General features: G+C 49.6%; 1 protein-coding gene and 1 long non-coding RNA gene across 11 annotated transcripts in view; one reads left to right on the forward strand and one right to left on the reverse strand.

The window, feature by feature from the left end:
* Positions 1-25,727, forward strand: part of RIPOR2 (RHO family interacting cell polarization regulator 2) — a 230,227-nt gene that overhangs the window by 129,093 nt on the left and 75,407 nt on the right. The window contains exon 1 of one of the 10 annotated variants that reach the window (XM_053904845.1): positions 6,968-7,191. The exons of the other annotated variants lie outside the window; for them this stretch is intronic. The gene's annotated coding sequence lies outside the window, so the exon portion shown is untranslated. Of the gene's footprint in view, positions 1-6,967; positions 7,192-25,727 lie in introns of those variants that run through there. 10 annotated transcript variants of the gene reach the window in all.
* On the reverse strand, positions 20-7,869 carry LOC128777701 (uncharacterized). Its single transcript, XR_008423019.1, has 2 exons — positions 7,202-7,869; positions 20-747 (listed from the first exon to the last, which is right to left on the reverse strand). It is a non-coding gene; the product is annotated as an uncharacterized LOC128777701 (long non-coding RNA).

Here is a 25,727-nt window from a genome sequence, read left to right on the forward strand (position 1 = left end):
AAATGAAATAAACATTAAAAAAATTTTTTTAATCCAAATGATATTACAGCAGAGAATTACGTCCGCTGTAACATAATGTCTGAGCATCTAATCTCAAGTTTCTGGATAGAAGGGGATTGTTGGCTACATTTAGGGCACATTTTGTTTCTTGCCGGGAAACATTCTGCTCACTACCTCCTACCCACATCGCCTTCCAGGTCACCTGGTGTGGAAGCTAGAGGCAGGGGTGGAGGTGGGTGGAGGGTCGCGATCAGATGCCCAAGTGCATAGGCCTGATTTCAGCACCCCTGAGACATTCATTCCTGGGACGCACTCAAACGCTAAGGACGTTGGCCAAACACGTTTCCCATTGTGCAAGCAGATACGTGTGACAATGGTGAGGAAATCACAGCCTGAGACGTCTGCTCCCTTGAGAACCTTATCATCAGTTCCAGACACAGGCAAAGGAAAATGGGGTCTTGCTCTCCGCAGTTCAGAAAGCAGTCAGCAGGACCCGGCTGTCATCTGTCGAGCTAAAGCGTGCTTCTGTAGGTATAGTTCTGGCATCAGTCAATGCGGGCATATTATGCTCTTTTCCGGGGGAAACGGTGACGAAAGCCAGCAGGGCCCATGCTATGCTGTCATTCCGCGGTCGGTGTTTACTGACTGTCCTCTACACCCGTTAATACAAAGCTTCCACTACTGAAAGCAGCATGGTTCCCGACATCGAGGGACATAGGCACTAATGAGGAGAAGTGGACCAAAGATCTGTAACGGAAAGAAATTATGTGACTGGGTCTGTGCTCACGGGACACCGTACTTCCAGGAGAATGCAGGGACAGCATGGCGGGCCAGGGAAGGCTCCATGAAGGAGGCGGTGTGTGAACAGGGCTTCATAGGGGAGGCAGGATTTCTAGAGACAAACATCAAAGGTCAGAGAAAAAGCGATGGGTGATTCTCAGCAGAGAATTTCCAGGCAGTGGGAAATTAGAGCAAAAACTGTGGCAGCATAAAATGTCAAATGTCAGAGCCGAAAGGACACTTGGCAAACCCTTCATTCGACAGGTGAGGACACTGAGATTTCAAAGGTCAAGATCTGCCCTGAGCTTTCTATTGGCAGAACCAAAATAGAACCTAAGCGTCACCAAGTGCGAGACTCTCTACAGGGCTGTTCCTTGGACACAGAGCATAGCTGGAAGAGCCAAACTCAGGGCCAGCAGTGCCCTAAGGGTGGTAGGGTGTATTGAAGAAGCTTCTAGAACCACACTATAGTGCCTAGTGCACTGGGCACCTGCTTGGGTCTTATCCAGAACAGTGCCTTCTGAGACAACGGCACCAGAGTTGTCCGTGCGCCTGTTAAAATGACTAAATTGGAGGGGCTCCTGGGTGGTTCAGTCCGTTAAATATCTGACTTTGGCTCAGGTCATGCATGATCTCACGGCTCATGAGTTTGAGCCCCACAGAGCTTAGAGCCTGCTTCAAATTCTGTCTCTCTCTCTCTCTCTCTCTCTCTCTGCCCCTCCCCCGTGCCTGCTCTTTCTCTCAGTCTCTCAAAAATAAATAAACGTTAAAAAAAATTTTTTTAATGGCTAAATTGGAACGGGAGAGAGGGTAACTCGAAAATCTGCACTTTACACTCCTCCCCACAGTGCTTCTCATGCACTTCCTAAGTTAGCAAATGAAAAACAAAAAGGAATAGAGAAAGATTGATCAGAGCAGCAAATGAAGAATTCAGCAGATGTGAGCAAGGCAGGGGGTAAGAGAGTTACAGTATAAGGAAGGGGTTCAAGAATCTTAGGGCTGGCAGCCTTCCAAGCCGTGATCTGGCCATGCACTTGGGTGGTCGGATGCCTATGGAGGAAGGTCAGAAGAGTAGAGAAGGAATTCCAAAATCAGGATGTTAGATCTGCTGTCCACATGGATACTAAGCACCACAGTTACGAAGAGAGTTTAGATCTCACGTGTATCTGGCTACCCCCTGGACCAAGAGGAGAAGCCAGAATGCACTAGCATCATGGGCAGAAGGAATATAGAGAAGTGTAAATGGAGAGGGGTCACTAGATGTCACGGAATCTCCGACACCTTCCATCAGTGTCGCTTTGTGGCCCCAGCGGGTCTCCGGGCGTGCTCCGAGTTCTGTATTAAATATCTGAATCGCTAAGTCCGGAAAATAAGTTGGTTGCCTTTTAGATGCTCCTCTGCTTTCCCCAAGGAACTGTGTGTTTACGAGGATGGACTGATGGCAGAAAGAACCCCCAGGCTGGCTGGGCCAATGCCGTTCCCCAACCCAAACCTGGCTTGAACCAATGCCCATGAGGGAAAAGCGGGATAAAATTCAGTGATTGAAAGAGACCCCTGTCAGTACTGCTGAAGTTCAAACGCCCTGTTTTATGGAACCAGAAATAATCGCTGTTCCCATAGCATCCGTACTCCTTCCTCTCTCATAACACCCACCCCAGTTATTTACAGTGTCCTCATGCCCCGCTCCACGAGATGGGTTACCTTCGTGTCCCCCTCCGTGTCTCCTGCCCTTAGTTGAAACAAAAGCTCTCTCCGGTACCTTGGGGTCTTTTCAGTTAGGACTGACATCAGTGGAGGGGAGGGGGGTGTCTGTGTCAAACTCTTTCTCCCCTAGGAGAACCATGTCTCTCCACTGGCAGGAAAGAGTGATGTAAAGTCCCACAACTAGCAGAGTTTTCTCTAATATCCCCACCCCCAGTGCCGGACCAGCTCTGGGAGTCGCTGTGTCCCTGGACGAACTTACAAGGGCTCAACCAAGGAGTCTCCGAATGCTCGCATCAGTGACGTCTCGCGATAGAAGCATCCTGGTTAGGCTATCATAGGGATCCCTGGAAGAAGGAGGTGGTGTTCTAACAGAGAGAGTGGGGAGACAGGGGAAATAACCACCCAGGAATGACCCTGGAGTGACCACAGCAGGGGCAGTGATTGGAGAGGGAGCGTGAAGGTGGCTGGACTACGCACCGGGAGACCTTGGTCCTGGTGCGGACTCGATCTGGTTATGTGCCCTTGGGCTCTGGGATTCGCACTAGACACTCCACTAAGGATTGTGTCCTGCTTGCGTAGACCTGTGCTGCCCAGTCCCTCCGTGCCTCTCCCAGTCCCCTGGCCTCTAGCTCTGAATGTGCCCACCCCTGCCCCCACCCGCACACCCAAGCCCCAGCAACCTACCCAAGCCCAAAGGGGGAAACCGGGGTGGGGAGTAGAATGTCCTAGAGCACACAGAGCGCCAAATGTGTATCACCTCTGACTGTGAGTAACAGCCCCACCTTTGTGACAGCCACCATGTTACTTTCTAACCTGTCAGAGCATCAGCGTTCTTATCTTTCAAATGGGGACATAATAGAAAAAGGGATTGTTGTCGGCTCAAGTGAGACAATGCCGATCCTTCTTTTCATCCTCCGCCCGCTCCCCCCCCACCCCCATAAAATTTGTGTGACGTCTACAACCGCCCCGTGCCTCATCAGGAAGGCAGGGAGTTGGGAAGGGGGGTGTCGTGGACTGAACATTTGTGTTCCCCCAGATTCCCGTGTTGAAGCCCTCGCTCCCAGTCTGGCTGTATTTGGAGTAAGGAAGTAGTTGAAGGGAAATAAGGTCGTGAGGGTGGAGCCCGGTGCACGAGTACGAGCGTCCTCGTGCGGGAGACACCAGACAGCTCACTGCTGTCTCTGCACACGCACTGAGGAGAGACGGTGTGCGGACGGGACGAAGGGAGAAGATGGCCTTCGGCAAGCGGGGAAGGGAGTCCTCCCCAGAAACCACATCAGCCAGAACCTTGATCTTGGACTTCCAGCCCCCAGCGCTGTGGGGAAATAAACGTCTGTCCTTTAAGCTCCCCGGTCCGTGGGATTTTGTTACGGCAGCCGGAGCGGACGAGTATGGGGGGGAGATGAGAAGTCTACTATCCCCAAGGGTGGATATTTGCCCCCCACTGCACAGCCCTATCAGCACCAAGGCTAACGTGCAATAGCTCTTTACCCCTTTCTCCCCAAATTCCTACTGCACCTCTGTGCTCCTCTCCAGGTGTTCTTGTCCGGAGTGAGGTAAATGCAGAAATGTCTGGAAGCATCAGACTCTATGCAAATAGCTACAATCCAAGGTACAAGGGGCACTGCGTGTCCAGAGATGCTAAGATCTAAGATGTTGTGACAGTTCTGTGGTGAGGACAGCAGGAAAGGGGGACAAGGGACCCCGGAAAAGCAGAAACAGACTGACTGTTTAAACTGGATCTTGATGAGTTTCCCATATGGGGACAGGGGCAAAGATTACAAAGATGGATAGACGCTGCCGGGGAGGGCGGGGTTCACAAGGGAAATAAAAGGACCCACCAAGAAGAAGGAGTGCTCCAGAATGGGAGGAAGGTACCGAGCTCTTGCCCTGTGCTGGGTTACGGCACCTAAGACAGAAATGCTCTCCGTCCATGTGATCTCACGGGCCTGGGAAAGAGGACAAGAAACGAGCAAAAAGGCAAATCAGACCATTACAATTTATAATTAGTGCTAAAAAAAAAAAGAGGAGTTTGAAAAAGAATAAGTGGAGGGAAGGATATACTTAGAGACGTGGGCGGGCAAGGAAGACCTCTCTGAGCAGTGGCTCGGGCTTGTTTACTGAACTGAAAGAAAGCCCTTGTGGCTGGAGCTTAGTAAGGGGGTGGGGGGGACCCCAGGCCGCAAGGACTTGGGAGCATTTGTATGCAGTTGGGATTTACCCTACGAAATGGGGCATACAGGGTTTTAAGCAGGAGAGTGACCACAACATATTCATATTTTAATAGACTGCTCTTTCTGTATTGGTCATCTGCTGCCATATAACAAATTGTCACAAACGTCGCTGTTTAAAACACCACCTTGGACAAGTCACATTAACGCTCTTGAATCTTGGTTTTCCCATCCATGAAGTGAGTGTAATAATGCCTACTGCAGAATTATAGTCAGGAATAAATGATACTGTGAAGTACCCATTCTGAAGCCAAGGATAGAAGAAGCCTGTCAATGAACTGGAGTGTTCGACATAGCAAGGACTGGCTCAAGTCAACCCACTTCACGAGGGACTTTCCTATTGACCAGAATACCAATATTGAGGGGCGCCCAGGGGGCTCAGCCAGATAAGTATCCGACTTTGGGTTTCAGCTCAGGTCGCGATCTAATGGTTCGTGAGTTCAAGCCCTGTGTCGGGCTCTGTGCTGACAGCATACAACCTCCTTGGGATTCTCTCTCCTCTCTGTGCCCCGCCCTGGATCTCTTTCTCTGAAGATAAATAAATAAACTTAAAAAAAAGGGGGGGGCGCCTGAGTGGCTCAATCAGTTGAGTGTCTGACTTCGGCTCAGGTCATGATCTCACGGTGGGTGAGTTCGAGCCCCGCATTGGGCTCTGTGCTGACAGCTCGGAGCCTGGAGCCTGCTTCAGATTCCGTGTCTCCCTCTCTCTGCCCCTCCCCTGCTCGCGCTCTGTCTCTCGCATTGTCTCAAAATTAAATAAACATTTTTTAAAAGATTTTTAATAAAAAATTTAAAAAGAAAAGAATACCACTATTGAAAACATACAAAGACTAGCTGGCCACGCAGACTGGAACGTTCCTGTCATGTGGTGCACACGTTTTCTCCTCTGAAGGAGCGCCCGCGTGGGAAGACTGAGTGCTGTCAGAAACTATTTTGTTAAGTCAAAAGAAGGGCAAAGAGAGGTGGTGTCTTGAAAAACCAAAGGCTCAGACGTCAAGGCACTCACTGCCTTTCCCGGTCTAAAGCAAAGACACGGTGACCAGTGCTTGCCCTTGGTGGCCTTTCTAGGCATCCGGCACCCTCTGCTTCTATTGTATCCTTCGGTGGGTTGTGATTAGTTGATCAGGCTGTGTTTTTGGCTGTTCCTACTCCGGGCCTGGGAATATGCTTTCTCTTTACCACAACTGGATATAGGTGTTCTGGTGTTGACACAGTCTTCTGGAATGTTCCCTTTTGCTCATTGTCTAAGCTCATGGATTCCTTTTTTTTTTTTTTTTTAATGTTTATTTATTTTTGAGAGACAGACTGAGCAAGAACATGCAGGGGGAGAGAGAGACACACAGAATCCGAAGCAGGCTCCAGGCTCTGAGCGGTCAGCCCAGAGCCCCAGGCGGGGCTCGAACCCACAGACCCAGAGATCGTGACCTGAGCCGAAGTGGGAAGCTGAACCAACTGAGCCACCCAGGCGCCACAAAGCTCATCCATTCGTACGAGCTCCCTCACAAAGTTACCGAATCCCAAGCTGGGGCTGGCGGTGCTGTTCTGTTTCACGTATCCTAAAGCCACAGTTTGTACAGGACGGTGGCTTTACGGATGAGGAAACTGAAGCACAGCAGAGGTTCCCTGTTTAAGCAGGTGGCAGAGACCTCATCTCTGGGGCCTTAGAGACTCCCGGTCTCCTAGAGTTCCCACTCCAAAATGGGAATGTGTTTCCCAAAGGTCAAATCCAGCAAAACAAAATAAAAAGCGTTTCTCCCCGCCATTACAGGATCTGTCTACCCAAACAAGCCTAGGGCAGTGCCCACTCAAGGCCCACCTCCCCGGGGGGCTTTCCAACACAACTCTTACCTTGAGCAACCAACTTCACCCCACCCCCAACCACACACACGCGCACACACACACACACACACACACACACACACACACACCGCCGCTGCCGCCCCACACCCCACCCCCGCGCGTTTTCCAGGCACAGCCTCTCTCCCAAATCCCCAAAGGTGAGCTGGAGGGGTCTTCGCTCGCCTCGGCCTCCCCTGCCCTCTCGCCCCCGTGCACTCTGCAGCCGGCTGGCTCCCCCGCGCGCCCGCCATCGGCTGCAGGCGGGCAGCAAAGCGCAGCCTGGCGGAGTCGGCCCGAGCGACTGTCGAGCAGCTGTCTCCCCCGGCCCCCTCCCCGCTCCGCCGACGCCGCCGGGCCCGCGGCCGCGCCTCCCCTGCGCCGGCTCCCCGCCCCCCCCCTCCCCTCCGCCCGCGCGCTCGGCTCCGCCAGCGTCGCGCACCCCTCGCCGCAGCTGCCGGGAGCGGACGCGGGAGGGCGGCTGGGGTCTGCGCGCAGGGTCCCCGCGGCTCCCCGCGGCCCTTTGTCCCCGCACCCCCGCGGGGCGAGCGCGGCTCGGGGCGTCGCATTGGCCGGAGGCTCTTACACACGCCCGAGAGCCCCCGGTCCCCCGGTCATGACAAGGAGCCTCCGTCTTTAGGTATGTGCACCTCTCGCGGGTTCTTTCCGGCTGCTGGGTCCGCCTGCAGCCCGGCTGAGGTCCGTGCGCCCGGGAGGGTCCGCTCGTCGGCTGCCCGCAGGGGAGGGGCGCGAAGTTGCCGAGCGAACAGGGGCACGCGCACCCCTGCAGGCGGAGCCGAGGGGCGCCCGGGGGGAGCGGAGGACTGGCCGCGGGGACGGTGAGGAGCCCGCGGCAGTGCCCCGGGTCCCGGGGCGTTCCTGGAGCGGGGGGGGGGGGGGCGCACGGCCGGACGAGCGGGGGGCGGGGGAGAGGCTCCCGGGGGTGCGGGCGCGGACGCCCTCGGGCGGGTCCCGCGGCCCGCTGTCACCCAGCGACTTCCGGCGCTCTGAGTCCCGCTCGGGGCTGGGATCTCGGTGTCCAGCGTCTGAACTTGTCCCGAGGCTGCCGGGGTTGAGCTCGGCTATGACCCAGCCTCCTCCCCGCGTGTCTGAAATCCCCTTGCCCGGGTGGGGAGGGCGCGGGTGGGCGAGGTGACAAACGGGAGAAGAGGCGAGCGCGGCGGGCGACCTGTGTCTGCAAAGATGGGGGGAAGGGCGATGCACCTGAGGACCCGGAGCGCCCTGCAAGTTCCCGTGGCCTGGGAGGGGTTAGGAGAAGAGCAAGTGCAACTCTGTTACCGGCGACACTGTAGCCTCCTGTCCCCTCCCCAGGGGGGTAGGGAGCAGAGAGAGAAGAGCTCACGTGTAAGGGAGCGGGCGCTGCCTGAAATTGCGCAGGCGGAAGCCACCCAGATGTTACGGTGCCAGAAGCGCCCGATGCGAGTCCCCAGTGCGAAGGGGCAGCTCCCCGGGGGGCGGAGAGCAGGTGGAAAACCCAGAGAGCCGGGCGATGGAGGCGGGGGGAGGGTCTCAGAGAAGGCATTGGCGGCCTCGAAGGTTCTCGTCCCAGAGATACCCACGTGTTGCTCGAGTGACCGAGCGGAAACGTCGAAGCTTTTGATTGGGGGCGGGGGACCGTCAGGAGAAATCACGTCGGGCTCCCTTTCCTCCTGCCGCCACCTCTTACACGCTCAGATCCGTGTCCTTGGTTGAAGTTCTAGGACTGCGACTGACCCTTGCCCCCATTGCCAAAGACACTGCACTTGGCCCTCTCTGCGGGGCTGGGGCTGGGCTTCTTGTGCCAGCATTCGCCCCTGTGTTACCTGATTGACACACGGTCATTCCTTCCTTTTTGTTTTCTGCCAGGTTTCTCTGGCTCTGAGAATGTTCCTCCTCTCCTTTCCACCCCCACCCCAGTATTGGCTTATCTGCCTGCTTCCTCTTGCTCCCCTAGTCTTGTTGGACCAGACTCTTGAGCTCCCCGGCTACCAACCACCAACCACCGGCTTCCCCCATTGTTTCCATCTATCTGTTTTAGCGGCTGTCACAAGCAGGTGGCGTCACTGTGAACTCTAAGAACCAGCATGGCCAGGCTATTCTCCAGTGGTTACTTAGGAAGCAGCCAGTAACCATTCCCCTTCTGTAGGAGCAAATTGCAGGGGTGGGTCCAGCCAGGGTAACAGCAGCTAGGGAAGAGGGCCTCCCCCCTCTTCACCACTACCTCCCAGCCCAGCCCTCAGGGTCAAGCCTCCGGTGCCTGGCCTGCCCTTCACTTCAGATCCTGCCAAGCTAGGGCTCTTCCCCCAGAAGGTAAAACACGTGTCTGTCCAAACATCTGAAAACCTGAACGTTGGAGAATGTGTTTAGTAAACACAAGCTGTGTATGTGGCTTTTCCAAAAAGACCCCCAATCAGTATTGCTTCTGCCTCTGACACTCCAACATGACATTTTGCTCTGAATATCTTACCGTTAGGATAAATATAAAGAAATACTAAGCTAGAGCAGGGAAAAACCGAAAGCATGCGCTGAGCACTCGCATGGCACTCTGAGTACCCAGACACAGATTCCAGAAATGGCTCTCCTTCCTTTTGTGGACTGCGAAGTAAAATTATTTCCAGCAGAAAGGGGACCTATCCCCTTTCACAAGTGACCTAGAGAAGCCAAGGGGGCCTGGAGGGAGCTATTTATTTATATCTATACATGGGGGTAGCTAAACTCACATAAAAATCCCACTCTTTAGCATTGAAGTCCGTTGGCTTGGGGTCCCGCCCGTGACTGCCGGTGTCTTGCCCTGAATCTGAGGTCACTAAGTGGAAACATCCCTACTATGGCAAAACCCCTGCCCAGCTGTGATACCAACCACTCGCCGACTTCCAAATGCACCCAAGTCACCTCTCTGTTATATTTTGGTCTAATTCACGGATTATTGGCTCATCCCTCAGTGTCAAGAGACTAGAACACAGACAAAGGCAGTTATGCACAGTGAGCGGAACAGCCTGCACGATTTATAGTAAGTGGTTGCAGGAAGCAAACGATGGTCCCTTGGGCCGAAGGGTTTGCAAACCAGTGTTGTCTTTTACTGTTCACTGCATTCAGCGGGTTGGAGGGGGGCGGGCGGGGGGAATAAAAAAGCTGTTTTGTTTTCATTCTGGAAAGAAGTAAGAAGTCTAAAACCAGTTTCTTTTCTTGGGAGGAAGCGGTGTAGAAGTGAAAGTCCGTGTGATTTAACACGATGGGTGCTCCTTGGGGCAACAGATTTGACTTTCCATCTGAGCTTCCTCTGCACTGGTGGCCTGTGCAGGGCCTCGTGCTTCTGAACAGCTTCTTTACCAAGGTTATTTTCATCTGCCAAGCCGAACTCCAGGAGCTGGAGGAGATGGACAGCTTGTGTTTGTGGCCATTCAACCAGAAAAGAATACCAGCTGAAAACAGACAATGAAACAAGGGAATCGGGGGTGGGGGTGGGGAGAGGAGGTACGGAGAGACCAGCCACACATAATTGGCTCCCCAAAGGCAAATCTGGATGCAGAATGGTGTCATAAAGCAGTTGTCACGTAAACACCCCGCAGTGTGATTATTGGAAAGATCTGTTCAGAAAGGAAAACGATGGTGTGCCTTTCCCCGTTCCCTGGAGGGAACCCGCCTCTGGCTTTTCATTTCTCCCCACTTGTGAAATCATATCCTTATCGTTTCTTGAGACAGCTTTCTCCCCCTGAAAATGAAAACCTCACCATTGTGTACACGGAAGCCTTCGAGTTCCCACTAAGCGGAATCACTCGACACGCTTATCTTCGGTGAATTCATATGGAAACACCCACACGCCCGCTTCCCTCTCTGGATCTCCTCTCCGAGGCCACCAAGTTCCTCTCTGGGTTAATGGCGTGAATGGCCAGGAGTTGTTGTTGCTGTTTTCTTTGGTCACAGTACACTCATCACTTCCGTTGGAAATGTTCCCTAAAAATCATAGATGTTTTCCTTAGAGTTTCGCAGGTTCTCTAGAAAAGATCATTTGACGCATGGCCCAACGCTGGGTTGCCCTCCCTCATTGGAAACGCTGGACACCATCAGGAAAAGAAGCCACGGCAATTTATTTTATTGTGCATTGTTTAGGTGACACTGAATATTTTCACATGTTCATTACACTAATTAAAAAGGAAATTAGATTTTTTTTAACAGTGAAAGCAGAGGAGGGGCAATGTGTCTGTGTCGTGTTCCGCGAGACCAAAACACGCTCTCTGCTAGAGCAAGGAGGGGGGAGTCTTAGACAAAGGAATATTTTCACACTGTTCAGCATTCTAAAATATAATAGAGTGATTAACAGTCATGTTCATTTCCTGAGTGGATTTGAAGTCCAAGCCCGCAGTGTTACGTCGTAATGTAGGGGAGTGCTAAATTTTTTTTTGATTTAAGCACCTGTTTACTGAGCAACTGTTCTGGGCTCTGGCCGAAGCTAGAGTTTGCATTCAGTATAAAAGTGTAAGATACTGATTGTTGGTAGGTTCCAGGGGGTGCACAGTCTGGAAGAGAAGTAGGAAGAACCCAGTCGTGTTGAGCAGTGTGCCGTCCACACGTCTTGGTTTGCCCTGTCCGCATCTTGTGACGCAGCAGCATAATTATTCCTAGCACCCTCTTTCGCTCAGAAGTGTTCCAGTTTGGACAATAAGTTACACGGTCATCCTAGAAATAAGGGCTATGAGGTCAGGGGAGGAGAAGAAGGCTGTGATGGGAGCAGCCGGTGGAGATTTCGTTCCCGAGCCTGGTGTAGGCATACAGACAAATGGGATGGAAAAGGAAAGACTGTGAGCTCCCTGAGGACCCAGAGGCTCTGTTTCCCTTGTTCCTGTGCCCTCGGGGCTTTGCATGTGCGGGGAGCAAATGGCAGGCATCAAATACTAACCAACTGCCCGTGACCCAGATTGAAGATCCGCACTGAAGGTAGTAAGAAAGCTTGGGACGGTGCGGAGGCATGCCTGGCAGAGAAGGTCAGATGGGAATAATTATGAAACAGGGCTATTAATAAGGCCGAGAAATGCTGAAACAAAGCCGGCGCTGAGCATTCCAAAAAGCAGCCTGCGCGCAGAAAGCCAGTGTGGTGTCACTCCTTCTCGTTTCTGTCGTTTCTCTTTTGAATTGAATGCCACTGGCCTTCACCTCTAGCCTGGAGGTGATCTCTTCCTTCTCATGCAAATTGTCCAGGAAGGAACTGAAGGAACAATGACCCCATTCTCTTCCAGCTTCTTTCCTTCTGTCCTTGTCCTCTAGGAGGAGTTTCGGAAGGGAGGCAAGGGCAGGAGCCTGCTGCGGGGTGGGGAGGGCACCTTATAAACACAACAGCAGCACACACGAACACCAGGGGCACATGCTTTTTCCCTTCTCCGAACTGGAGGGATAAATTCAAAGTTTCGTGGAGCTAGTGCAGTTCCCAAGAGGTTATTCCCAGTGGAGCTTGTGAGTTCCCCACTTTTTGCTACATACGAAGGCCTGGAGTGACGTGGCCTTGGCCTTAACTGCGCCGGTTACCTTCTGATTAACGTGACACACAGTAGGTGCCCTGCTGTATGCGGAGGTTCAAGGTTAACTCCTGTACACGAAGCCTCCAGGCCAACTGCCAGCTGCTAACCCTTGAGCAGCAATGCCTTACCTTTAGCTTAGAAGGTTACTGGTAGCATTTGAAGCCACTTTGGGATGATTCCTACCTTCCCAAGTGCTAAGCCGATTTCGTGTTGTCTTGGTGATGCCTCATCCTCAGAAATAAGCAGAGCTCAGAAAAGAGAGAGGGCGACGCACACAAGGTTCTAGCACTGAGACCACGCGTCTGGGTTCAGATGCAGACAACAGGATCCACTCGGCAGAAAAGGATATAAAATAACATGGCTTACGGAGCTGCTGGGTCACACGCCAAGCCACCCGGTAACGTTGGGTCACTAATGGAGCCCCTGCCTGATCCATCATCAAGAAGCTGCCCGCCCATTGGAGAAGCCACCAGCTCCCGAATGAGGCTGCCACAGCCATGGTCCAGAAAACAGCCAGTTGGGAAGGCAGCACGGCAAAGCCAGACGGTCCAGGAGGGTGGTCACCAGTAGTTACCATAGAGGAGGAGAAGTACAGCACAGTCGGCAAAATAAGCTCCCCGCCCCAAAGATATCCACATCCTGCTCCCCAGAACCTGTGAATGTGTTACTTCACGTGGCAAAAGGCACTTTGCAGCTGTAATTGGGTCCAGCACCTTGAGATTACCCTGGATTCTCCAGGTGGGCCCAGTCCCATTACATGGGTCTCTAAAAGAGAAGCTGTGGTCACATGACTATGGAGGCAGGATGAGAGAGATTCAACATGGCGATGAGATTCAACATGGCGATAAGAGAGATGAAGCCGGGGGCCACGGAGAAGGAGTGTAGGTGGTCTGTAGAAGCCAGAAGACGCAAGGAAATGGATAATCCCCTGGCGCCTCCCGAAGGGCACACCGTGTGCTGAAACCTTGATCTTAGCCAGCAGGACCCATGTCAGACTTCTGACCTCTGAAACTATAAAAGAATAAATGTGTGTCGTCTTAAGCCACTAAACGTGTACTGATTTGTTACATCAGCCACAGGAAACATACCTGCAGCGTCCCCATCACTACTGCCTTCAAATCTCGTGCAAGTGCACCCGGGGGAAGCCCCCTTGCATCACGTGTGGGATCCGAGTTGCAGGGGGTTCTGGGAAATGCGCCTTTGTGCTTCGCAGCTTCAGTCGGGAGGCATCTGACTCAAAGGCTGGAGTGATGTCGAGTGCCAGTCGTGTATATTCAGTGCAGCTGCTGTGGGAAGTCACGGGGAGCTCGGGGGGGAGGGGGGGGCACAGCACTCCTTACCGTCCTGCTCTGAGGGACTGTGGCATGAGGCAGAACAGAAGTGGATGCCTGAGATTTTTAGGAAGCTTGACAAATGTTATTAAGCCATTAAAGCATGAGGGGGAGGGGAGGAAAAGGCACCAGAATAGTTGCCCGTTTGCCATACTAGAAGTTACTATCTGATTTGTCATGTATCGTTGGCAGGGTGGCATTAAGGAGAGATTGTGCATAAGTGTCTCAGTGTTAGGGGTAAATATCGACGTTCTGTAGCTTAACTCTTAACTGTATACGGTCAGTCTGTAGGGCACATTGTACGTTCCAAAGGGTCTTCAACCGTATCTCCACCCAACACGCCCTTCCTACGTTGGTCCAAACAGTCAGATGCAGAAAATGAAAACCGTCTCGTGTTATTCCTGTCACATTTCTTCAATCGGAGGAGATAACACGAGAGTTGTCGGTAGAAGCATATCTAAATCTAAAGCCGCCTTCTCCTGTAGGAGATCAGCCTAAGAAACTCATTCTTAAAATGTATACACATTTTAGCCAAACGTTTTGGTTTGTTTGCGCGGGACTGGTAGCCCTGAGGGTTTTCAAACTGCCGAAGCCAGCAGGTAAATGAGCAAGAATCCAAATAAGTTCTTTTTAAAATTTTTTTCTGATGTTTGTTTATGTTTGAGACAGAGGGAGACAAAGCGCGAGTGGGGGAGGGGCAGGGAGAGAGGGAGGCACAGAATCCGAAGCAGGTGCCAGGTTCCGAGCTGTCAGCACAGAGCCCACGGGGTTCGAACCCACGCGGGGGCTCGAACCCACGAACCATGAGATCATGACCTGAGCCGAAGTCAGACGCTCAGTCGACTGAGCCACCTAGGCGCCCCCAAATAAGTTCTTTTTAAAGCAGAGCTGCCTCGATGTGGCCAGTAGAGGTGCTGGGGGGAGCGTCCTCAAATTGGGGAACGACCTCTGAGGAGGTGGACAAGACCTGGAACAGTAGCCGGCAGGCCCCGGGGACCTGGTCCCCAAGGTACGGTCTGCCACGCTGGAGGCCCTGCTCCCCACAGGCTGCCTTCTCTTTTTCTCTTTTTCTCTTTTTCTTGCTTCCTAACCACTTCTTTTCTGCACACGCCTCCTTCCCTGATACCTAAAGTTTACCGTTCCTGAAGTCCAAGTTCAAGACCCCCTTGATGCTAGAATATGGTAATACGTTCCTCTGAGTGGTACCGTCATATGTTCTGTGGATGTTTGCAGTTTTCAGCAGCTTTCATCATCGTGTCCTGCTTAAACCCCAGCCCCCTGTGATGTAGCGGGACTCCCAGTAATGCTCCTGGCCCCCCACACTGGGACACAAAACTTCAGGATGAAACAGCTTGTCTAAGATGACAGTGTGCGTGTGCAGAAGGGGCTGGGTCAGCACTGAGTGTTCCCACGCCCTCATGGGGGTCTGTCCGCCCCAGGATGTCCACTCAACTAGCCTCTGTAGCAAAATCGGTGTTAAGCTGGAGAGAGGGAGAGGTGATTTGTTCTGCCTGCCCGCCGCCTTCAGTCACCGAAAGGTGGCCTATTTGAAACCAAATTCACTGGGAGCCCAAAGTCTGATTATTGTCTCTCGTTACCTGGCCAGTGCTCTCAGTCTGATACTTTATTTTGCAAGTGGAAACCTGCCCCCTGTAATGACATCAGAAAGGTCAGGAACTGCTCTCGTTTCAGGCTCCCATGACATTTCGAAAAAAGTTTGACCTTTGAATTTTGTCATAATGGTCTTTGGCCTAAAATAGGATAGAAATGACATGTGCTGTTTCTTTTTCAAGGGTTTGTTATTTTGTTTGTTTTCTTTTTTCAAAAGATCCTCAGTGTGTGTTTCTTCACAATAAGATATTTTCCAGATGCAATTTTTTTTTTTTTTGGCTCTGATCACTGCAAAATGGCTCTTTCCCCCTGATGGAAGAAAATAGCCAAAGCAAGAGACGAAGGGTCTGCATCAACTCAAGATGCTTCCATATGTGCGAATATATGGTTATCGACCTAGAGGTACTGAAAATGTGTAGTTTTTCACTTAAGGAACTAGTTTCATCCTTTAAAATCCAAGGGGGGGGGGTGGGAAATAGACCCAGGTAGACCTTGAGTACATAGATTCTACACGTGGCAAAAAGGACCTTCCCTCCATCATCTCCCTGTAGGTAAATCACGTGATCCTGAATGTGGTACAGAGGCCAGGCCTTCCTGGGCACCGGAATGTCTGAAGTCATGGCAATTTTTTTTAATGTTTGTTATTCTTGAGAGAGAGAGAGAGAGAGCACACACAAGCAGGGGAGAGGCAGAGAGAGAGGAGGACAGAGGATCAGAAGACAGCAGAGAGCCCGACGCGGGGCTCAAACATGAGAACCGTGAGATCATGACCTAAGCTGAAGTTGGCCGCTCAACCAATTGAGCCACCCAGGTGCCCCACGATTTTTTAAAATAAATGCAAATCTTGACTTACAGATGCGTGTACATGTATGTGATATTGCGTGTTGACAGAAAACCCCCCTTAGGTTGTGAAACAATCTAAAGAAAAACATTTTATATAATAGTCATCTTAATAAGAATAGCTACCACCTAGTAGCGTTTTCAGTGTGCCCGGCGCATGGATTAATTCCCTGAGTCCTCATAATAAACTGAGGTCATTCCCATTATCATCTCCGGTGTATAGATGAGAGAAATAAGGCCCAGCAAGACTAGTGCGAGCAGAGCACTGTTTTCAACCTGGGCCGTCTGGCTTCCGAGTCTGGGCTGTGGCTGTGGATGTAAATACACAAAGACCCCCAAGTTCAGAGTTCCCACAGAAATTAACCGCCGGTTAGCAGCACCCTCGGGAAGCCGGCTGAACTGCACTCCGGTTACCCGATCGCTTAGAGCAGCAACTCAGTAACTCAGAGTCCGTCCAGGCGGTTTGCAGGCCAAGGTTCTCAGCTGACATCCAGGCACTAATGAGACTCCTCGCCATTCGGCTGTAATCGCCGAGAAGCTGTTTCACATTAGGCAGCCGTGGCGTTCACGATTCCAGCGAGGTAAGCGGTGCGTCTGCATAGATGCCCTGCTGGAGAAATGAAACAGACACCATTCTGAGTGATCAGTACATCTTGGTAGATTACACCGTTGTCAGTGAGGAGGCTCCTTTCTCATGGCGCAAGACCGACCCTCGCGATGCCTCAGAGATCTGAACCGCTCTGAGGGGGAGGGAAAGAGAAAAAGCAGAGAAAAAAGGAATCATTCGTCCCCTTTCATAAAGACTATTGTCTAATCCATACCCACGGGTAAAGCGTCCCCGATCACTTTTGTCTTAGTTACTGAATGTAGGAAAACAGCATTATTGTTAATTCATGCAGTTTTAATTTATGCGGACGAGAATTATATGGGGTAATTACCTGCAGTCGAAGAAAAATGAATCGTGTCAGGTCTGCTTAATCCTTGCACGATTTGCCGCTCTCTCTCTCTCTCTTTCTCTCTCTAGGAGAAAAGATTTAAAGCAGTAACCACAGTGTGTGATATGCCAACTTGCGTTGCTTTGTTAAACGGGGGATATTTTTTTTTCCCTTCGATTTGCATCCCAAATAGAGTCCTCAGATTTGGACTGACTGGATTTGAATGATTCCCAGAACAATAGCTTTAATTTACTGACTTAACTCCCAGTTCATCTTTTCCAGAAGTGCCCATTTTTCAAATCAGTGCAACGGAAGTTATCTTGACGGGCCCTGAGTATAATTTCTTTTGTGGGAATAATTCAGGGGGAATGATGATGATTTCCTTTGTCAGCATTGATGGGGGATTTATAGCCAGGATCGCTAGCTTCCACACTGCCTCTGAACCCCTGGGATCCAGTGGCTTCCAAAAACTAAAACAAAGCATCTGGACAAATTGTGAGGCATTGACTAGACATGGATGGAAATATCCTCATGACTTTTGTCGAGCAATAGACGGCTTAAACTCGTATAGAATCGTTCAGAGAAGAGCAGGACTTGATACATGTCTGCTTGAAAAATTATACTCTATGGCTTTTGCAAAAATTTGAGACAGGCTACAATAACGTGCAGTTTAAAAACTGAAGAAGTACCAAGAGGAGGAGCCAGACGTCAGTATTCTGAGTGAATGTTCACGTCCAACTGAGCCGCAGGCTTTGCTCCGAATTCCTTGACGCCAGGCAAAAGGCGGTCCGCGGTAGATGATCACTGAAGTTACTGCTATCAGAGCAACGGACAGACAAAGCACAGCGGTCCCCCAGAGGGCGGATTCCCTTGTGGGAACCGATATAGGTAGAGGAGGTTAAACTGAGCTAGGTAAACCAACGAACCAACGCCTTGCGGTGAAATTCAAAAGGCGACACCTCGTGTGTTGAACTTCACTACTGTTTTCTCATTCCTCCCCTGCGTTCCACTAAAGATCCCAAGGAGCAACCTAAGGACGCTTCATGAAGAGAAAAAGAACATGTATACTTGGCCTTCAGTTGGTATTGTTTGGAAAACAGTGACCCTGCTTTTCTAGGGCAGAGTTACATGCCCTAATCAGATCTTGTCTTCAGGGGCAGTTGAGCACGACTCGCCGCTTGGCCCTGCACCCCTCACGGGGGAGCCCGGCTCAGACGACCGAGTTGCAAGTCCATAATAATCTTGTTACTGTGTCAGAATTTCCCACTTGAGGTTTGGGGCTCTAGCAAGACCAACCTGATTCTCAAAATAAATCAGAGCATAAGAACATAAAACTTTCATTTTTAGGTAAGGCGGCTGGTGTCTTTATTCTTGACTTTGATGAGGATGGCAGTGACGGTGATGATCGTGACAGCCGTCAGTTTCACCTGAGTCCACACATCGTGCCTGGCATTTTGCTTTACAGGTCTGGCGTCCCTTAATCCTCACAAGGACTTTAAGAGATAGGTGTAATGATCCCCATTTTACAGAAGAGGGAGCCAAACAGAGGTCATTGTCCCAAGGAGGAGATGCACACCAGTTGTGTGACTATAGACTGGTTCTGTAACCACATACCACACAACTTGATGTGTCTTTGTGTGCCCGTGTGTGTTCAAGCTTCTGGATCCTGCCGCTTCCTTGTTCTTACTTGCCGCTTCTCTCTACCCCTCACAAAGACAACGGCTATGGCCTTCCCTAAGATCCTGTAAGACTTGAGACCCTCTGTCAAGCTTGAACTTCGATGGCATGAAATTGCTTGAGTCCACTCTCTGGAAATGCAGAATACTTGCAACCACAGCGTTTACGTGTCTGCTGCTTTGCTGGGACAAATGCTCTAGTGTAGACTGTTTTCCTTGACTCCAGAAGTACTAACGGAAACATAACTGTAAATTTAATACTGCGCTCTCTTGCTGCGAATATTAATTATGGCACGCAGCGTAATCCGGAATCCAGCTCTGGACGGTGGCAGCGGGCTGGGATGTGGTGACTGGCTGGGTCTAGCCACCTGACCACACTGTTGTCCTCTCTCCTCTTCACCCGAATACCCCAGGCTGAACAGTTGGAGGGCGTCTGCTCGTGGGCTGGAACGCCCGCATTGCTAACAAAAACAATAGAGCCATCCTGCCGAATGATGTGTTTTTGGTGCACAGAAAAATTCTATCCCTCCATGGGATCAAAATGCATTCTTATGTGAATTTGTGTCATTTTTGAAAGACGTCACTTAGTTCACATTCTGAATTGTGCTCATCCCCTTCAATTGTACTCAACACCCACACTCAGTGTTCTCTGTACTTTCGATTCCAAAGTCTGCGAAGAGGGTTGAGAAACATACAGTGTGGATGACATCCTTCAAAAAAGAAAATGTTCAGAGTGGCTGATTGCCTGGATGGTGTTGACTAAAACGCCAGCAAATCATACCACGGAAATTTAACTTTTAAAACTGCCTGCTCAGGGGGTAAAATATCCGAGGGTCCTGCACCATATTTAATACCAAATGCATTTTTTAAAAGATTTTATTTTTAAGTAGTCTCCCTCCCCAACGCCCCAAGTAGGGCGCGAACTCACAACCCCGAGATCAGGAGTCCCATGCTTTGTCAACTGAGCCAGCCAGGCGCTCACCACCCCCCACCCTCACCAACTACATGTTTTAAATAGGAAAATCAAGTTTTTGTCCCCTTCTGCATATATTCCGTAGTCTCTCACTAGCTCAGTTTACTAATTCAACTTTCAAGAGACTAGAGAACGCACAGGACTTACAAACGAGTGCCTAGGTAAATTATGAAACTCACGCAATCAACTCCTGAGAAGTTCTTCTCCTCTGGGAGGTGCACAAGGGAGTCTCAACCTAGATCTTATTAAACTAAAAATGACTTGATAATACATTCTCATCCCTGTAACGATAAAAATAGCAAATGCTTATTCACTGTTCTAAGCATTTGACATTCATTAACCTCTTTAATATTCACAGCAACCTATGAGCTCTGTCCTTTCTTCATCCCCTTTTTACAGATGAGGTCACTGAGGTCAAGCAACGTGTCAAAGCTGCACTTACAAAGCGGTGCTGCTGGTCACAAACCCAGGTCGGCTGAGTTCTTTAGTCCCAACAGCCCAGAAGTAGAAGGCTTTACTTTTAAGTCTTCACGACAACGGCAAAGTTTTGCTAAGTCCTACGATTCCCAGAACCATTCTCCCTTTCTTTTTTTTTCTTTTTTTTTTTTTTTTTGCCATTAAATAAAGATACAATCGTGCTGTTTTTCCAGTGAAGACTGACAGTGCCTTTTTCAAATATTTTGTGTAGTAGAATTGGAATTAGATGACTGGAGACCCATGCATGACTTAATTTTTTGGATATTAAAAGAATGGAAAGGGACGCCTGGGTGGCTCAGTTGGTTAAGCATCTGACTTCGGCTCAGGTCACAATCTCATAGTTCGTGAGTTCGAGCCCCGCGTCGGGCTCTGTGCTGACAGCTCAGAGCCTGGAGCCTGCTTCAGATTCTGTGTCTCCCTCTCTCTTTGCCCCTCCCCGGCTCATGCCATCTCTCTCTCTCTCTCTCTCTCCCCCTCCCTCCCTCCCTCTCTCCCTTCCCCCCTCTCTCCCCCCCTCTGTCTCTCTCTCTCTCAAAAATAAAATAAACAGTAAAAAAATCTTTTTAAAAAAAGAATGGAAAGGAGATATGATCAGTGATTGCTGCATACCGTGTGCAGAGAAAATTTAAACCCTGGGAAGATTTTTTTTTAAGGTAACTATCCCCAGGCCCCACCCCAGATAAACTAAATTGAAATCTCTGGAGAGAATGACAGTTTTAAAAAGCTCTCCAGGTTAAAAAAAAAAAGAAGAAGAAGAAGAAGAAAATAAAAGTTCTCCAGGTGACTCTAATTGCAGCCAAGTTTGGGAACTTCTAGGTTAGATGTTACAGTATATTAGGCTTTTTCTAGAGGTTATTGATAGTTATGTTGATAGGAAGTTACAGGAGCTGGGAGGGAGGTTAAATATTTATTTCAGCGTAGCAGATGTTTTCAAATAAACACAATGACTGAGTTCCTAAGGGTGGTCGTGATTTCCTGGACTTAACCACAAGAGTATAAGATCCAGGGAGGGCATCTCCCTTGAGTAGCAAAGATTGCTCATTTATTTTTGTTGAGTCTAACATGCTGTCATTATCATTGTGTTGTTAACCCATAATGAGCACCTCATTGTAGGAATGGTTGGCTATAGAATAAGAAAATACAAGGCAAGGGGGTCATAGACAAGTATTAGCCATTCTTCCTGAGCCATCTGAGTACTTGATTAGTACTGTGGGGCCTTCTGAACACTGATGACCCTCCGCTCCAGGGCGATGGAAAGTCACATTAAGAAACACGCAAAGAGGGGCGCCTGGGTGGCTCAGTCGGTTAAGCGTCTGACTTCAGCTCAGGTCATGATCTCGTGGTCTGTGAGTTCGAGCCCCTAGTCGGGCTCTGGGCTGATGGCTCAGAGCCTGGAGCTTGCTTCCGATTCTGTGTCTCCCTCTCTCTCTGCCCCTCCCCCATTCATGCTGTGTCTCTGTCTCAAAAATAAATGTTAAAAAAAAATTTTTTTTAAAAAAAGAAACACGCAAAGAGGGCGCCTGGGTGGCTCAGTTGATTAAGCATCTGACTCTTGATTTCGGCTCAGGTCCTAATCTCACAGTTTGTGGGATCGAGCCCTGCATCAGGCTCTGTGTTGACAGTGTGGATCCTGCTTGATATATTCTCTCTCGCTCTCTTTCTGCCCCTCCCCTGCACAAACACACTTGTTCTCCCTCTCCCTCTCCCTCTCCCTCTCCCTCTCCCTCTCCCTCTCCCTCTCCCTCAAAATAAATAAACATTTAAAAAAAGAGAAACAGGCAAAGAAAACTAGTAGAGGAATTCTGCCTTCTCCACTGAAGGAAATGGAGATGGGTAGACACAAGACACATCTGGGAGGGAGAAAGTCAGATTCTAGTTCCAGAATGGAACGGTTGCATACAGGTAGGTTTCCTTACCTGGACGACTGGGATCGTGATAACTGTCATGCCTGATAGGGTCGCTATCAGGATACGGAGGAGGTGTCAGAGCATTTGGAAAAGAGGAATCTGCAAACATAAAAGTAATCGTCCATCTCCTCTCCGAGGCCCTTTGGCGATACTGGAGGCACACACAGCTGCGGAGCCACCAGACGAGGGACCGTTCTGTTTTTATTTCCAAAGGGTCACTTTTGCTAAAGTCTTCTCAGTTTAGCGCCTGCCACTAAGTTCTTTGGAAAGAGGCTCCACATGCTGGAGAAACTCTCTGTCGATTGGCTTGAAGGCCTGCCTTCCCCGCACGGAGATTATTTCATGTTTTTGTTTTGGCGTGGCTCTTCTTACCCAGTCCCATGCTCCGGTTTGCTTGAAGCACGCATTCGTTTCTGCCCGTTCTGCCGCCTGCTCTAAGGGAAAAGCCCCGGAGTGCTCCCACAAGCTTCTCCCCATGAGCCAGAGGACAGAGGCAAAATCTGAGGCTCCCCGACCACACAACTCCCCTTTCTGCGAGCCTGTTCCTTGCCTGAGAGACATGGTCCCAGTTTGGAGTTCTCGTGTCTACCCAGAGGTTGGCCTGAGTGGAGTGGAAAATTAGGTGGATTTGGAACCGGAAGCCAGTTGATTTCACCTTCATTGTGGTCAAACTATAGACTTCTTGTTTGCTTTGAAGTAGGATACAGTAGACCCATGAAATTAACAGGCCAAACAAAATCTCCTTTTCTTTCTAGAGAAAACAGACACATCTCCCTTCTCAATGACCTCACCTTGATCTGCACCCGGATCTGAAGAACACAGGGGTTATCCCGCGTTGCAGCCACCTTGCACTCATCATTCTTTCACGCACTGTGTCCTAGAGTGCTCCAGAAAGGGGGCAAAGGTTAAGAATCACTGTCTCTGAAGTCATCTTTGCCTGCTTTATGCGAGATCAGAGCCCTGATACCCACATGCTACTTGGGATTGACTCATTTTTTTCAGCACTGGGCTAGTAGACACCCAATTATTAAAATTATTAAAATATTCAATAAATAGACTTAATAGAGCAAATGGTATAACAAATTCCTGAATACCCATCACCAGTTGCAACAACTATTAAGAATTTCCCACACCTGCTACTGGGGCACCTGGGTGGCTCAGTCGGTTGAGCGTCCCACTCTTGATTTCAGCTCAGGTCGTAATCCCAAGCTCCAGCCCCGTGGGATCCAGCCCCATGGCTCAGTGTGGAGCCTGCCTAAGATTCTCTCTCTCTCCCTCTGTCCCTCTCCTCTGCTCTCCTCGATCTCTCTTTCTGCTCTCCAACATAAAATTTAATTTAAAAAAGGAATTTTCCACACCTGCTTCCTCTCTCCCTTTTGTTATTATGGTTGAAGCATTTTAAAGCAAATCTAGACCTGAGGTCATTTCACTCCTACACCCTTTGGTGTGCATCTCAAAAGTATGGACATTTCCTCACATAATCCTAATTCCATTTCACACCAAAATAATTAGCAATATTTCTTATTAACATCTACTTCCTGTTAAAATGTGCCGAGTGTCTCAAAAATGACCTTTTCCCAGTTGGTTCGTCATCATGGTCAAAATAGGATCCACACGTTGCATCTGGTTGGTATGTCTCTTGAGTCTCTTACTGTCCTTCCCCCTCTCTTTTTTCCCATGAAGAAATGATTTGATCAGTAAGGAGTCTGAGGTCCTGTGAAGTGGTCCCAGGGAAATCTGTTCCCTGTTCAATGTCTCCCAGTCTGTCCGAAGAATCATCAGCTCTCACTCTGTTTATAACCTCGCCCAAGCTGATGGGATGGGGCGGAGGGAGACAGTGGGAAAGGACCAAAGAAAATGAATGACAACCACTTTCTCACCAGTGAACCAGAGAAAAAATTTAAAAGGGCCAAAGGAAGGCCAAGCATTGCAGAGTAAGACCTGAGTCCAGAAAAATAAAAGTAGTTCTTCACGCAGTTCTGGTGTGACCCAGAGAATGGAGGGAAATGTGTGAGCCATCATAGGGAAGGTCTAGCAGAGAACACGGTTTTAGGCTGGTGAGAGTGAGACGGTGGAGAGATGCATTAGGGGAGACGGGTGATGTTGGGAAAAGTCTTCCAACCCCTCCTTTTCCTGCTGTAAAAGTGGATCTGGGGGCACCTGGGTGGCTCAGTCGGTCAGGCATCTGACTCTTGATTTTGGCTCAGGTCATGATCTCATGGTTCATGAGATCAAGCCCCATGTCGGGCTCTGTGCTAACAGTGTGGAGCCTGCTTGGGATTATCTCTCTCTTTCTCTCTGCCCCTCCCCTACTTGCACACACTCTCTCTCTCTCCCTCAAAATAAATAAATAAACTTAAAAAAAAACGGATCTGACCCCCTCTAGGTAAACTGGCTCAGGACAGTGAATGGGCAAAAGGGATCATTGACAGCCAAGAGTGGAAGTTACCTTAATAAGAGAGCCCAGTGTGGTTGCACGCGTTATGTGGGCTACCTGAGAGGGGAAGCATCCTGGTGGTGCCTTTTGGGCTCAGAATCCAAGTAATGTGGCACTTCACACGTGTACAAATAAGCCTTCATGTATTCTTTTGTCCTTGGTGTTAGAAACTTACCACGTGTTGAAAGATGCAGTTCTTTGGTGTGGGTCGTTCCTTGGGAGAAAGAAGCCATAAACATTTGTTCTTTCTTTGCATGAAATTGTACTTTAAGCTAAGGATTAGATGGGCTTTTTGCTTTATTGCCGTTTTTACAGCTTCAAATCCTTTGGACAAAGCAAGGGATAGTACGAAATTATAGACCACTCTTGGTGTGTCATAAAAAGGAATGTAATTCTTCTGCTCTGTTGATAATCTAGCTATACCTAACTGCTTTGCATTCTGATTACAAATTATTTTTTTTTTTTGGCAACCAAAAATAACTCAGCAGATGTTATCCACATGGCCACCTTCTTGGTATGCAGCAGTGAGGACCAGTAATGAAACGACTATCCTTATTATAGCTGTTTAATTTGCCAAAATTACCATGCAGAGAACATGTGTCCGGGCCTCTGAAAAGCCCCTCGACTTTGAAGCTGCTGGCAGAAGATAGCTCGTTCATACCAGCCTTTTTCTGCTAGAATCCCAGAGTAACTTTTTGACACTGAGTTCTTCCAAAACGAATCCATTGGTGTCGTTTACTTCCTCTGTACTTTGCTTAGTAATAATTCACGTGCCTTCATGTAAAACACCACCGATTTAGGGAGACCAAGGTGATATGATCAGAGAACTGTACGTCAGGGCAGGGAGAATTCAACATGACAGATCAGTTTCTCCCTATTAAAACATAATGACTGGAAAATGTCAATATCCAGCTAGCTCATTTCCTTAGCCAAAACATTTTTCTATTTGTAGGCTGCTTAAAAAAAAAAAAAAAAAAAAAAAATTACAAAGTCTAACAAACGCGTCTACGCTTTCCCCAGACTGTAGTGTGAACCCAGCAGGTCACTGATGCATGTAACAGGTTCACTCCAATACCAGTGTCCCTTGATCAATTGTTAATTTTCATAGCAAATCCGTGCTATGAGAAGTCCTTCTGGAAACTTACACTTGCATAAACGAAGCGCTCCAAGAGCTAACAGCAAGCAACTGTAGGTTGATCAGAACTCATCATCATTTACAGACTTGGAACAGCGGCGTGACGCCAAGAGCCTGAAATATGCAAGGTCGCGAAAGAATGTCTTGTTTGTGGCTGCAACTACGAACAGAGACTGTAAATAATAATGCGTATCTGCCCACGTAAATTCTTTATGCTTCCCGTCTCTGGATGAGCCCGCATTACTTGTTTTGGTAGAAAAAAAGCCAAGTCAGGGACCCCGGGGGCCAACGCTGAGAAGGAGCCCAAGTGTTCTAACCGCATCTCTTCGTGCCTCTTAAAG

Source organism: Panthera pardus, unplaced genomic scaffold (genome assembly GCF_024362965.1).
Source record: "Panthera pardus isolate Hobbes unplaced genomic scaffold, ASM2436296v1 HiC_scaffold_17, whole genome shotgun sequence".
In the NCBI taxonomy this organism is placed as follows: Eukaryota; Metazoa; Chordata; class Mammalia; order Carnivora; family Felidae; genus Panthera; species Panthera pardus.